Genomic DNA, 12349 nt, shown 5'->3' with positions numbered 1-12349 from the left:
GGGCCTTTCAAAAATTATACCGGTGCTTACATAGGGGGTGAAATGGAGGGGAATGAAACCGACATTATTTACGATGCTGAGAGTTTTGAAAGAAATTGTGACCCTCCCAGAAGTCTCTCCTGCCCTCCCTACCTAATCAGATTCCCTCTGCCTCCCTATTGTTTTATTCTCAGTACTTACACTTAGAATCTTAAACTTATTTGTTCACGGATTCATTTATGGTCTTTCTCCCCCATTAAACTGTAAGCTTTTCACCATGGGGACTATGTCTGTTTTATTCACCAATACAGTGTATATACCCTGGGTTTATACAGCATATATACCTAAAGAGTGGTAGGCACTCAATAAATATTTATTGAGCAAACAAATGCCGAGAATAAGGTAGCAACTATGGAGATGGGAAGGAGAAGGCAGATTTGAGAGTTAAGATGCAAAATAGACAGAACTTGGTGATTGATTGATTGATTGATTGATTGATTGAGAGAACTGTGCTAGGGTGAGGATTGGAGAGTAGAAAAAGAGAGCCTTCCAGGGGCCTTACTTCGGAGACATCACAACCCAGTCTGTGGTTGTAAGGTGAGTGAGTGTGGGTGGAGTGAGGTGAGGTGAGGTGGGGCAGAAAGGGATGAGTCAGCAAGGAAACAGAGAATGAGTTCCCCTCAGGAAAGTATTGCAACCAGAACTAACCCCACGGGTTTAATTCCCCTGACTTCCTGTTCTTTAACCGGTTCTTAAACTTTGCTATACCTTAGAACCACCTGGACAATCCCACACCTGGGACCCTCTCTAGACCAATTAAATCTGAGGATGAGAGCTGAGCATCAATATTTTTGAATTTTTAATACACTGATCTTTAGCAAAGACCTTTGTCCTGTGAGATTCCAGATGAACAATTCCCATCCTGCCCCTCTTCATTCGGAACCCTGGGCTTCTCAGTCAGCTCGCTGCTGCCCCAGCTGCTCCAAGAGGCATCCGCTGGCTTCAGTTTTTCCTCTTCACCAGGGTTGGGTCCTGGCACTTTTCCCGTCTACAAATATTTGTGTTTACTATTTGCCACTGCCTGGCATGTGTGTCACCTTGGCCAAACTTTGCATTTATAGAGGACTGTACTTAATGCTTAATGGTGCGTCTGCTTAGGTGTACAAGATGTGAATTATTTGAGTTTTCCTGTTTCCTTTTAAACCTTGGGAAACATCCAGATGGCTCTCTTTTGCCCGTATGCATTTTCATCAAAAATTTTGCAATTGGAGCCTATAAAAATTCAATTCAATAGTACAATACTCAATTTTTAATTCCTTCCCAATAAAAAGGGAGCATCTTTCTGGTCGATAGTGTGGCAAGGGGGAGGCACATTGTACACCAAAATGAGATCAGGCTGTGGTTATCTTCTGGGGTGATTCCTGATGGTTTTTCATTGTAGACACTACTACAAATTTCCATGGTTATCAAGACCCCAGGTAAACTGCTGAAAATGGCTCAGTTTCTCAGAAGTGCAGAGAAACTACTGAATGAAATGTTGTTGTTTGTAAATTAATGTTAAAAATGGTTAGTAGATTTTCCCCCCTTCAGCTTGCAGGTAATCTGACCATAGAAATTGTTTACATCTTATGTTCCTTGTTTGGTTTATAGACACACTTTCTTAGTCCTGAAAATGAGTTTTGTACTTATAGACTTCGATTTATTTTATGCAAAGCTCCTAGGAGTGTTTCTGGGAAGGAAGATGGCTCTTTTCCAGGGTAAGCCTAGTGAGGGAGTGGAGAAACAATCTTCCACGGGGATGAAGACTCATGTGCAAAGCTGGGAGGGCTTGGTTTGCTCAAAGAACTGTAAGTGATTGGAGGACTGGTCGAAGCTGGATGGGATTGGATGAAGGACTAGGTGGAAGAGGTGGTTGGGTAAGGACCACTTCACAGAGCATCTTGTACACTTGTATGCTACCCCCACCCGCTCTGTAGTCTCTCTTTTCTCCACTAATTTTGAGACCTCCTTCCTGTTTCTTTCTTATACCAAACTTACTCTTTGGCCAATTTTTTCATTTTTTTTCAAAGTCTCCTTACTCTTTCCAATCTTCATGCTTCTTACCATTCCTTTTGTTATAGAATGCCCATTCTTCGTCTCTATCTAAGAAAGCTTGCCTATCTTGGAGGGCCTAATTGCTTCATCCAGCTGTAGAAGTGACTTTCATCTATACTTGGCTGGAGTTTCATTTTTTACAACTTTAACTGAAGAATAATTTACATATACTTCCTTATGTACTTACCAAAATGTAAGTGTATAGGTTGATGCAAACTGAGCACACTTTTGAACCAAGTATCAGAATGTTACCAGCATCCTAGAAATCCTTTCTCCCCTCAATACTCATGCCCAAGGGTAAATGAGATCCAGACTTCAGGGCACTGATTAATTTTGAACTTTTTGTAAGAGTGGAACCATAATGTACATACTCTTTGCATCTGTCTTCTTTCCCCTATTATTATATTTGTGAGCTTCATATGTATTGTTATATATATTTTTGTATGATTCATTCTTGTGGCTGTATAGTATTCCATTGTGTGCACATACCACAGTCTAGTTAGGCATTCTGTCGTTGATGGGCCATTCGCTACTTTGAACATTTTACTGTATTTTTTTGGCGAAAGTATGTGTGCATTTTTGTTGCACGTGTATGCAGGATTAGAGCTGCTGGGTCTTAGGGTGCACATATGTAGTCACTACCAAACACTTTTCCCAAGTGATTGTATCTATTTTTACATTCACCACCATTGCACAAGAGCTCTAGTGGCTCCACACTACCACTGTCACTTGTATCTTCCATCCCACTCGTGGTTTGAGCATACCCTCCAAAAAGCATCTGGCACGGAGTTCCTATTCAAGGCTATGCAAAGATCTGGATTAGTGGATAAAGCAGGGCAAGCCCTCTCCTCAACTCTTCTGCCTCATGAGTTTTTTGGATTTTGTTTTAAGCATACCGTTTGAGAAATAAAATATTTTCCTGATTTTAAAAATTAAGGGTCTATGGACATGCCACCCTGAACAAGCCTTATCCCATCTGATCTCACAAGCTAAGCAGGGTTGGGCCTGGTTAGTACTTAGATGGGAGACCACCTAGGAAGACCAGGTGCTGTAAGCGTAAAAAATAAAGAATAAGGGATTGTAAGCTGACAAGGTCCTTGCAATCTATGAAGTCAACCAAGGGTTGCCTCGCCTAAAAAAAAGAAAAAAAAAAGTAAGGGAGCATAGGGTACCTTTTGAGGTGCTAGAAATGTTCTATATGTTTAGTAGTTACATGGGTGCATATACATGCATAAATTTAAAACATTTCATAATGTACATAAATATTGAATCATGGTATTTTACTCCTAAAACTAATATGACATTTTATCTCAATTATATCTCAATGAAAATAACCAAAAAAAATTAAGAGAGCATCAACAAATTGGTATTCCTGACTCTAGTCCTATCAATCAATGTTAAAAAGAGACTTGGGTGAATACATATTCAGAATAGATTCTTGCCAGGATGGGGAGTAGATTAGTGAAAAGGGTTCCTGGACCCAATTCCAAAGTAGTAGGGGGTGTTTCCCTCACATTGACAAGCAATTCTCTGATGCCAGCAGGGTGTCTAAGAATTCAACTCAATTCTGACTCTCTTTCAGGAGGAAGCATCACATTCCACAGGTTAAGTGTTCAGCCCTACAAGCCTCCCCCTCAACACATGCTTCAGACTGCAGTAGCAAGTCCAGCCTCTGACCAACATGGTATAGATTGGAGGTTCCAGTGATCCCCTCCAACTCAGAATGCCAGTTGCAAATCCAGGTTGTTATCTGTGCATAATTTGGAGGTTCCCACAAATCCCTCTTTGGTCAATTTGTTGGAATGGCTCACAGAACTCAGAGGAACATGTTACATGGATGTGTTCTGGTTCTTCAGCTTGGAAGCTTGTGGGGGGAGGAATGCAATGAGCTGTCTCCCTGGGCTTTTATGGAGGCCTCATTACCTAGTCACCATTGACTAAGTCACTGGCTATTAGTATTTGGACTCAATCTTCAGGCTGTTTCCCCTCCAGGGAGGTGGGGGCGGAGTAGGCCTGAAAGCTTCAAACTTTTAATCACAAAACCGGTTCTCCTGACAACAACCCCCCACCCTTGGGTGACTCATTAACATAACAAAGAGATACCTTATCACCCTAAACACAGAGGAATTCCAGAGCTTTTGGAGCTGTGAGCCTGGAACTATAAGTGAAGAACAAATATCTTATTAATCACAATATTACAATTAGTGAATTGGAAGTAACCTAAGCTGGAGATTCTCAGAGAAGCAACATAATATCTATTTTTCTGCCTTAATCATCACTCTAGGTTTACTTGATGGGAAAGAAATCCTGGAAGAGAGAAAACTGCATTTCTTCTAAAGGCAAGGCTCTGAGTGAAGTGATACTGGTAAGCCTTTGTCAGTTTTCTTCAGATACAGTCTTTGTGCCTTGTTTACTCCATTGCTATTTGTATTGGGCACTCTGAGGCCTAGAGTTTAAGGATGAAATAAAGATGAAAACAGATCTAGCAGTCTGAAAAAAATGACTGTAAATCTGTAATTATTTGTTCCAAAGCAATACTGCCACCTATTGATAGTAAAATAAACTATCTCAATGTTTTATCTACAGTGACGGGATGTCCCAGGTACTTAACCCTGGGCAAATATAAAACTGAAATTAATTCAACATTTCACCCTGCTCCCTCCTCTCAGTCTTTCCCCACGAATATAGCTCATAGGAGTCTTAATATTATGCCACGAAATGAAATACACGATACACTACAAGAACCCTCCAGAAAGCTGGAATCAACTGTGTTCTACATTTGCTTGAGAAAAACTTTTATTGTTTCATTGTTAACTATCATTACACATAAGAAGATTTTAAGATCAAGAAACTAAATGTCCCGTTCTGTATGGTAGAAAATTCCCCCAGTAAATCTCACACTTATTAGAAGAGAGGTGCATTTTCACTGTGTTTTGCTTAATGGTATGTTTATTTGTCAAATTCTACTTATTTATTGACTTCCATTTATTACATTTTACTATGTTATTGCTGGACATAATGAAATTTTACTTTAGCATGAAAACAAACACCTTTTAAAATCACAATTAAGGGAAAATTACACTTTTTTTCTGATAAAGTACTAAAATGTTATGTTAACGGTAATACCAAAAACACTATAAAATAAAAATAACACTAATAAAAATGTTGTGTAGACACAGAAAATTTGTCAATTTAATTTTATTAATTTTTTTGTTTGTGTTGTAATTTCCCAAGCATTTATTAGCAACCTGCTATATGTTAGCAATCTGCTAGAAGCTGGGAATACAGAGATTACTGAGACACAATCCCTGCCCACTGAGGGACCATACTCTAGGGGGGTAAGACAGACACAAAGACAGATAATTGTAATACTTTGTGTACAAAGTATAGTTGCCAAAGTAGAATGAAGACACAGAGAGAAGCATGCTGATCTCATGGAAATATGGAAAGCAGGGCAGCGTGGTTGGGGGGAACCGAGTCTTAAGTTGTGAGCAGGTGTTATCTTGGCAAAGGGGAGGGTTTGAAGATGGTGGAAGGCTGATGTGAATTTCGAAGTGTCCGTGGGGTGGTTTCCAGGTGGATCAGTCCAGCAGGGATTGGAAATGGGAACCAGAAGCAGGTTAGAGAGTGAAAGGTACATTTAGGATTTCACCAGGAGACTATTTAGCAAGAAAAGATCCATGGGCTGAGGATGAACACCTGAGAAGGCCCAGGTAGGTTGGCTCGCAGAGAACCTCCAGCAGCAAAAATCTGAGATCTAAGAGAACCAGGAAGTAAAGTCATGGAATCCAAACTAATCCACAGCCTTTAAGACAAATTGACTACAAGTTTCATTTTGTTTGTCTTATTAAGTTTTATTATTATATTATTTTATATATTATATGTATTATTATGTCATTATTATTAATTATTTTTTAAATAATTGGCAACATTTAAGAGTTGAGAGAGGTCACAAAATCTGCACTCTTAGTTTCCCTTGAAGCATTGGGAAATCTGGCTACAGAGGGCCTGAGTTCCCCATAGTAATGCAGGGGCTGCCCTTTTGCAATGGGGACAGGCTCTCCAAATCCCCACATGCTCATATCTTAATGTGGCCTTTTTAATCCATGGACATGGCCTGCTTGGCTCTTCTGGGCACTTGGATGTGGGATCTTTTACCAGAATTTCAAGAAAGGTGTGATTGACAAATGTCTACTGTGGCAGAGGAATGAATAAGGAATGAGAAAATTTCCCCTGCTTTTGAATTAAGACATTATGAGTCATCTGAGTGACTTCAGTAAAGGAAGATTAAGAAGGTGTGATAAGGCACAGAAGATAGCAGTTGCTGTCGGTTGAGGAGTGACCAGGAGGGAAGGAAGAAGGGAGTGACTATGAAGTGGCAGGCATTTTTTTTTCTTTTGCAAAGGGCCATAGAGCTGACATTTTTGGCTTTATAGGGGCCAAATGATCTCTATCACAACTATTCCACTGTTGCAGTGTGAAAGCAGGCAGAGGATAGCACAAACAAATGAGCGTGGCTGTATTCTGATCAAATTTTTTTGACAGAGATGGGCATCTTATGACCCGCAGGTTGTCAAACCCCAGATGGGGTGTGCTGGGTCAAGGGATGGAATATTGGGTTGAGAGGAATGTGAGCAGGTCTGTAGACATGAAGAGAGGAGCCAGTTGACAGGGAGATGTTAAAGGTAAAGGAAAACAAGAGGAAGATTGAGGAAGCCACTTCCAGAGGGAACAGGGCAAGGCCCTCGGTGGTGTTAAGGGGCCCAACTGAGACATTGCCCACTGAGACTTGGGCAGAGCTGGAGAACAAGTTGATAGTATGAGTAAAATGAGGTAGGACATTGGTTGTGCTGCTGCTGATGGATAAAAACAGGAAGTGATGAACTGAGAGTTTTGTGGCTAACTTCCTCTCAAAGAGTCATTGAGGAGATAGAATAATGAAGTAGTCAAAAACTAATAGAAATATTGATAAACAGTGCTCAGGGCTTACCTGAGGTTGGAAAATGCAAAATGATTGGGTATCACTTTGGGAAGCAGCAATACCAGAGAAGGTAGATTACAGCATTGGTCGTGATTTAGGTATTTCTGGTGAGATAGTAATTTAAAACAAAGGAGCCTGGGCTGAGTAGTGGAAGAAGAGAGACCAAGAGGGTCCTGTTAGACCATAATAAAAGAACAGCTCAAGGAGTTAGAGATTTTTTTGTGAACGGATACAGTGGGTATGAAGGTAGAGAGAGCAGGAAGTACAGAAGGTGAACTGAGAATAAACCGTTGGAGTTTAGAACTTCTGAGTTGGGGCATTTTCAGGATATTAAGATCCAGGATAGTCTCTTTGGATTAGGGGACTGAAATGCAATGCAGCAAAGGAGGTTAAGGAACTGTGAATTACAATTGCTTGCTGGCTATCTTTATAGAGGTTGCAAGCTCTCAGGATTTGGAATGGAGGGGATTTTACTTAATTATGGAGCGTGACCTAAAGGCAGTAGGTGACCACAGTGAGGAGTGGAGGACGATATCTGGATGGCTGGCATGAGAGAGGCAGAAGCAGTAGCTCTCCTTCCTGGCTTGCAGATCAGATGCCTGCCTGGTAGCCCTGCTGAGAAGGCATGCCTCCGTTGCCAAGGAGACCAGTTCATCGCTATCTGCACAGACAAGGCAGGCTTGGGCCTGTTGTTTAAGATAGGAGGAGTCTGCTATTTATGCTCTCTCCAGAATGCACGAAAGCCCTGCTGTGAGCTTTCTCTTGCTCTTCCATGACATATCCTGTCAATAGAGAATATGTCAGCCTTCTCTGCCTGCCTACTTTTTGCTTATCTCTGATTCTATTCAAGCCATAGCTCTAGCCAATAATGGATGTCCTACCCCCTCTCTCTTCCACCAGCAAGTAGACAGGCAATTGCAACATCTGTCCAAATGTGTCCATGGAAAAGAGCCAAGAATTTTCCTAAATGACTACCACACCCTCGAGGGGCTATACAAACCGGGCTGTGGAAGAACCCCTTTGGAAACTCATGTCAAGAATAGTTCAAGCTGTGAACAGTTAGGGATCACTCTTCTCCTAACTCTGTCCTGAGACAGGCCTCAGACCAGGCTATCCAGTGGAAGCATCCAGAGGCGTGTCTGACAAGAACTATAAATATGGACTTAATGAAAGAAGACAAATATGCAATGCACAGCTTTTTAAAATTATTTCTATTTTTTTTAATTTATTTTTTTAGGTGAGGCAACCCTTGGTTGACCTCACAGATTGCAAGGACCTTGTCATTTTACAATCCCTTACTTTCTTTTAATTTTTACACCTACAGCACCAAGTCTTCCTAGGTGGTCTCCCATCCAAGTACAAACCAGGCTCTACCCTGCTTAGCTTCTGAGATCAGATGGGATCGGGCTTGTTTAGGGTAGCATGGCTGTAGAATACCTAGAGCTTTTATAAAGTTATGGTGCCCAGACCTCACCCAACACCAAGCACACTGGCATTGTGGGGGTGGGACCCAGGAGTCAATAGTTTTAGATTTCCTCGGTGATTTCCATGAACAGCCAAGAAAGACCTCTCTCTGAAGGGTGTCAGTTAACCAAGTGATGACAGGTATCTCTCTTAGTTCAATCATACTGTATTCATTGCCATTTTCACTTAACACTCAGAGGATTGATTTAGATTATCCTGGATATTTCTGAAGCCTTGTAAAATCAGTCATTTAGGAACCAGCAGGGATAAGAGCCAGATGAGAAGCAGAGGCTTTCATGATCCAGACAGGAAATTTTGTCAGTCATCAAACCTGAAGTGTCAATCAGTCAGAGGTACTGAGCCCTGAGTCTGGAGAGCCCCTGGGACATGGCACAGAAGAAATAGGTACAGCGTAAGTGGGAAGTGCATCAGGAAATTTCTTGGAATAATTTTTCCCTGTAACTAGATCTTACAAGCCAAGTGTCGTAGGATCCTAGGGTGGTTACACTCTGTTTAAAGGGACAGGAACACAGCGTAAGACCCCCACATTTTTTAAGCCTCTAAGGTAATGATTCTTATCAATGAATTTTGTTTTTCTATTTGAGAGCTTCCTTTATTATCATTTTGTTCAGAAAAGAACCATGTTTCTTTATCAAATATGTGTTGAGTGTCTTTTCTGTGCTAAGTATACCATCAGTTGCTAGGGATACAAAGATCAAATAGAACATAGTATGTACCTGTGAGAATCCATAACTTAGATGGGGAAAGGAATGCATAAGTCAAAACCTTTTAAATAAAATGTGGCAAAAAAAAAACTATGCTAGATTTAGATAAAGTTCTGTGAGTCTGATGTTAACCTTAATGATATCGACCCTCATTGATTTCACTTTCTCTCATTGCTAAACTTTGGACTTTGTATTTCATGTATATAATATAAATTAATACACTACTGCTTTGTCCTGGTGTCATTTGGGAGATGTATAAAGTGAGCTATAGGAAATCTAGGAAGAGACCTGAAATTCACACCATTTTCATCAATTGGTACATTTTCCAAAAGTCCTGTTCTTGATTTCCTAGTTAGCTTATACTTTTGCCTCTTCTATGATTGTTAAGTCACTTAAATTCCTTTAGGGGAATCATATTTTCTTGTCAATCTGCAATAATAGGAAAATTTGTGACTATATTCTTAAAAAATTCAGATCCTATCTGGTATTTGAAAGACTTCCCCCTCCCCCTAGATTTATAAATCAAGGTCACCTGCTCTAAATTCTGTAAACTTAGTAATCTAACAAGATTCTTATATAATTTATGCTAAAAAAAAAAAAAAGGCACTCAGAACTCCATGACTGTTCAAAGCCCTCTCTAATAGTGGTTTTATACCTTTGCCAAATATTAACCCACAGACATGGTCCCAGCTTGTGGAACCAGAGAAGAGAACAGCCTATCTCCCTAAGTTGCGATTATAAATTGTGGTTATTAAGAAAAGTTCTGTAATGTACTTGGTGCTTTATTCAGCACATGGTACACTCTCCAAATGAGTTAGCATGATATAGTATTGTGTAAAGTCTCTAAGAGAAGTTCAATTATGAACAAACTTGAAGGTATGAATGGAAGATGGGCAGTGTTGGGAAACCATAAGGGATGCAAGGAAGGAACAAGGAGGTAGATGCCTTAGCAGGCGAGTCCAGGCAGTTTGGGATCCTAAACACAGAACTGGAGCAGTTTATCTGGAGTCTGCTGTGTGTCACTCAAGGGGATGAAATTCTTTACAGAAGTTAACAAAGGCTGGATTGCTATTGTAAGAAGTTGTTTCTTTTAAAATCTTTTCAAGTTTTTAGAGATGTTACCTGTTTCTACCATAGTAGACTTGGGTGGAAATATCTGCTTTACCCATATCTCTGCTCCCAGTGATTATTTTTTAACCTTTTGTTACATTTTCTTTCCTGAATAGTGATCCCTAATCTTTTAAATATCTTTTGTCTCTCTCCTCAAATTTATTTGCAGTCTCCATGTGAATTCATTGGGCTCTTCCCTTTTATTCATTTCCCGACATGCCGTGGTCCACATCCTCATCATCTCTTTGCTGATCCGTTGCACAGCTTCTCAGTGAGACTTCCTCAGCCGCTGCTGTGGAGAACTCTGAATTGAACTGTAACATGCTTATTAGAACAGTATTTCATACAAGAATTCATAACTCTTGCTTTTATAATCATCCAGCAAGACCGAAGCAGAGAAAAAAGGAGAGTCTAACAAGGCGGATGAGAGGGAATGATCTGGGTAGAAGGGAGAGGGTACTAAGACATAAAGGATATAGATACTCAAAACCAGAATGACAAACAATATACTCTGGTAGGTTCATGATATTTACCAGGCTGATTTAAGGCTTAAAGTGCTGGCAGATTTGCTAAGCAATTACACTGGGACCAGACAGGCCCAGGGAGCCAGAAGCCTAAATTAGATTATCAAGCTTAAGACAGAAAGTAAGCTGAGCTGCTTGTACACAGCATTCGTATCTGGAATAAATAAGCTGCAAAAGTTATTCTCCCAGGCTTCTACCCTAGGGGGAGAGTCAGGATAAAATAAACACAATTTAAACATAAACATTCTGGTTTATAGGACTCAAAAAAGGAAGAGGTTGATTTATTCCCAGGGTGGCTCAGCTTCCTGCTTCCTCCTGATTTTATCTATGTACAATTTGTAAATGAAGCAGGAGACTTAATGTTTCTAGGGCCGCCTTTCAAATCATGGGAATCATCCTGAATTTCCATTATCTATTAGGCAGGAAGTCCACGCCGTTGCCTTTCCTCTTGCATTTTTACTTTGTGTGTGCACCAGTCCCTCCGCCCTGCAGTCCAGTGTAAAAACCTGTGCTCACCCCTGCTGTCTCCAGGGAGAGGCGACGTGCTGCCTATGACCTCTAGAGTCTGACCTATCACATCTGCTTCCACAAACCTGAGCCCTAGTAGACAACTTTTTCCAGAACCCACAGGACTTTCCAGCTGCATCATCATTGTCCATGCCTAAAATATTTCTCCCTTCTATGTGTGACTAGAGAATTGGTACTTATTGAATTGCAGTGCAATGCTTCCCAAGCATGGAAATTATCTAGGGGTTGCTTTGAAAACATACACATACGCGCGCGCGCACACACACCCACACACACACACACACAATTCAGATCCTTGGGCCATACCACTGAGCTATGGATTCCTAGCATATGGAGGCATTTCCAAGGCTGGGAACCACCAAAGTGTACAGTATTTTCATTTGCAGGGCTTTGATTTGATGGTCCATTCTTTGCCTCAACTAAAGTTGATAAGTATTCATATTTTTAAGTGACAAATGCTAGTAATAGTAAAAAAAAAAAAATAGTTTAAAAATATTTATAAGCAGTTCTGCATCAATTTAAATCTTCCCCATTCCACTCCAAGCCCTGTGAGGTTAGAATGCCAGGAGACCTCTGTGAGGAGGGAAGCATCTGTCCCTGGTCCTCATGTCTGGAGAGCTGGGCTGGGTAGTCCCAGGTTTACCTGACCTTAGGTGCAGAGTATTGAATTATATTTCTCATTTCATGGCACATTATTGTTATATGTCCTTCTATTGTTTTGTTTTCTATTCTCTATTTATCCGCAATTTCCCCATACGAAGCCATTCTAAAGTATTTAATGACTGTCTTTTTGTATCCATTCTTGTATAATGCGTATTATTTGTATGCAAAAATTTTGATTTATGTAAGCTTATGCAAATATTATTATTTATCCATCTTGTTTCTTATGCCCCGTTTGCCATTTTGGAAGGAATGGGAAGTTCTGGAGCCCAGCAATGGACAAA

The 12349-nt window shown here is 40.5% G+C and overlaps 2 pseudogenes; one reads left to right on the top strand and one right to left on the bottom strand.

Moving 5' to 3' along the window:
• The first annotated feature begins 3011 nt into the window (after positions 1-3011).
• LOC118610969 lies at positions 3012-3130 on the top strand (annotated as a pseudogene).
• A 5239-nt stretch (positions 3131-8369) lies between these two features.
• On the bottom strand, positions 8370-8488 carry LOC118610995 (annotated as a pseudogene).
• Between the last annotated feature and the right edge of the window lie 3861 nt (positions 8489-12349).

Source organism: Rousettus aegyptiacus, unplaced genomic scaffold (assembly GCF_014176215.1).
Source record: "Rousettus aegyptiacus isolate mRouAeg1 unplaced genomic scaffold, mRouAeg1.p scaffold_m13_p_13, whole genome shotgun sequence".
In the NCBI taxonomy this organism is placed as follows: Eukaryota; Metazoa; Chordata; class Mammalia; order Chiroptera; family Pteropodidae; genus Rousettus; species Rousettus aegyptiacus.
This window is presented reverse-complemented; position numbering and strand designations above follow the sequence as displayed.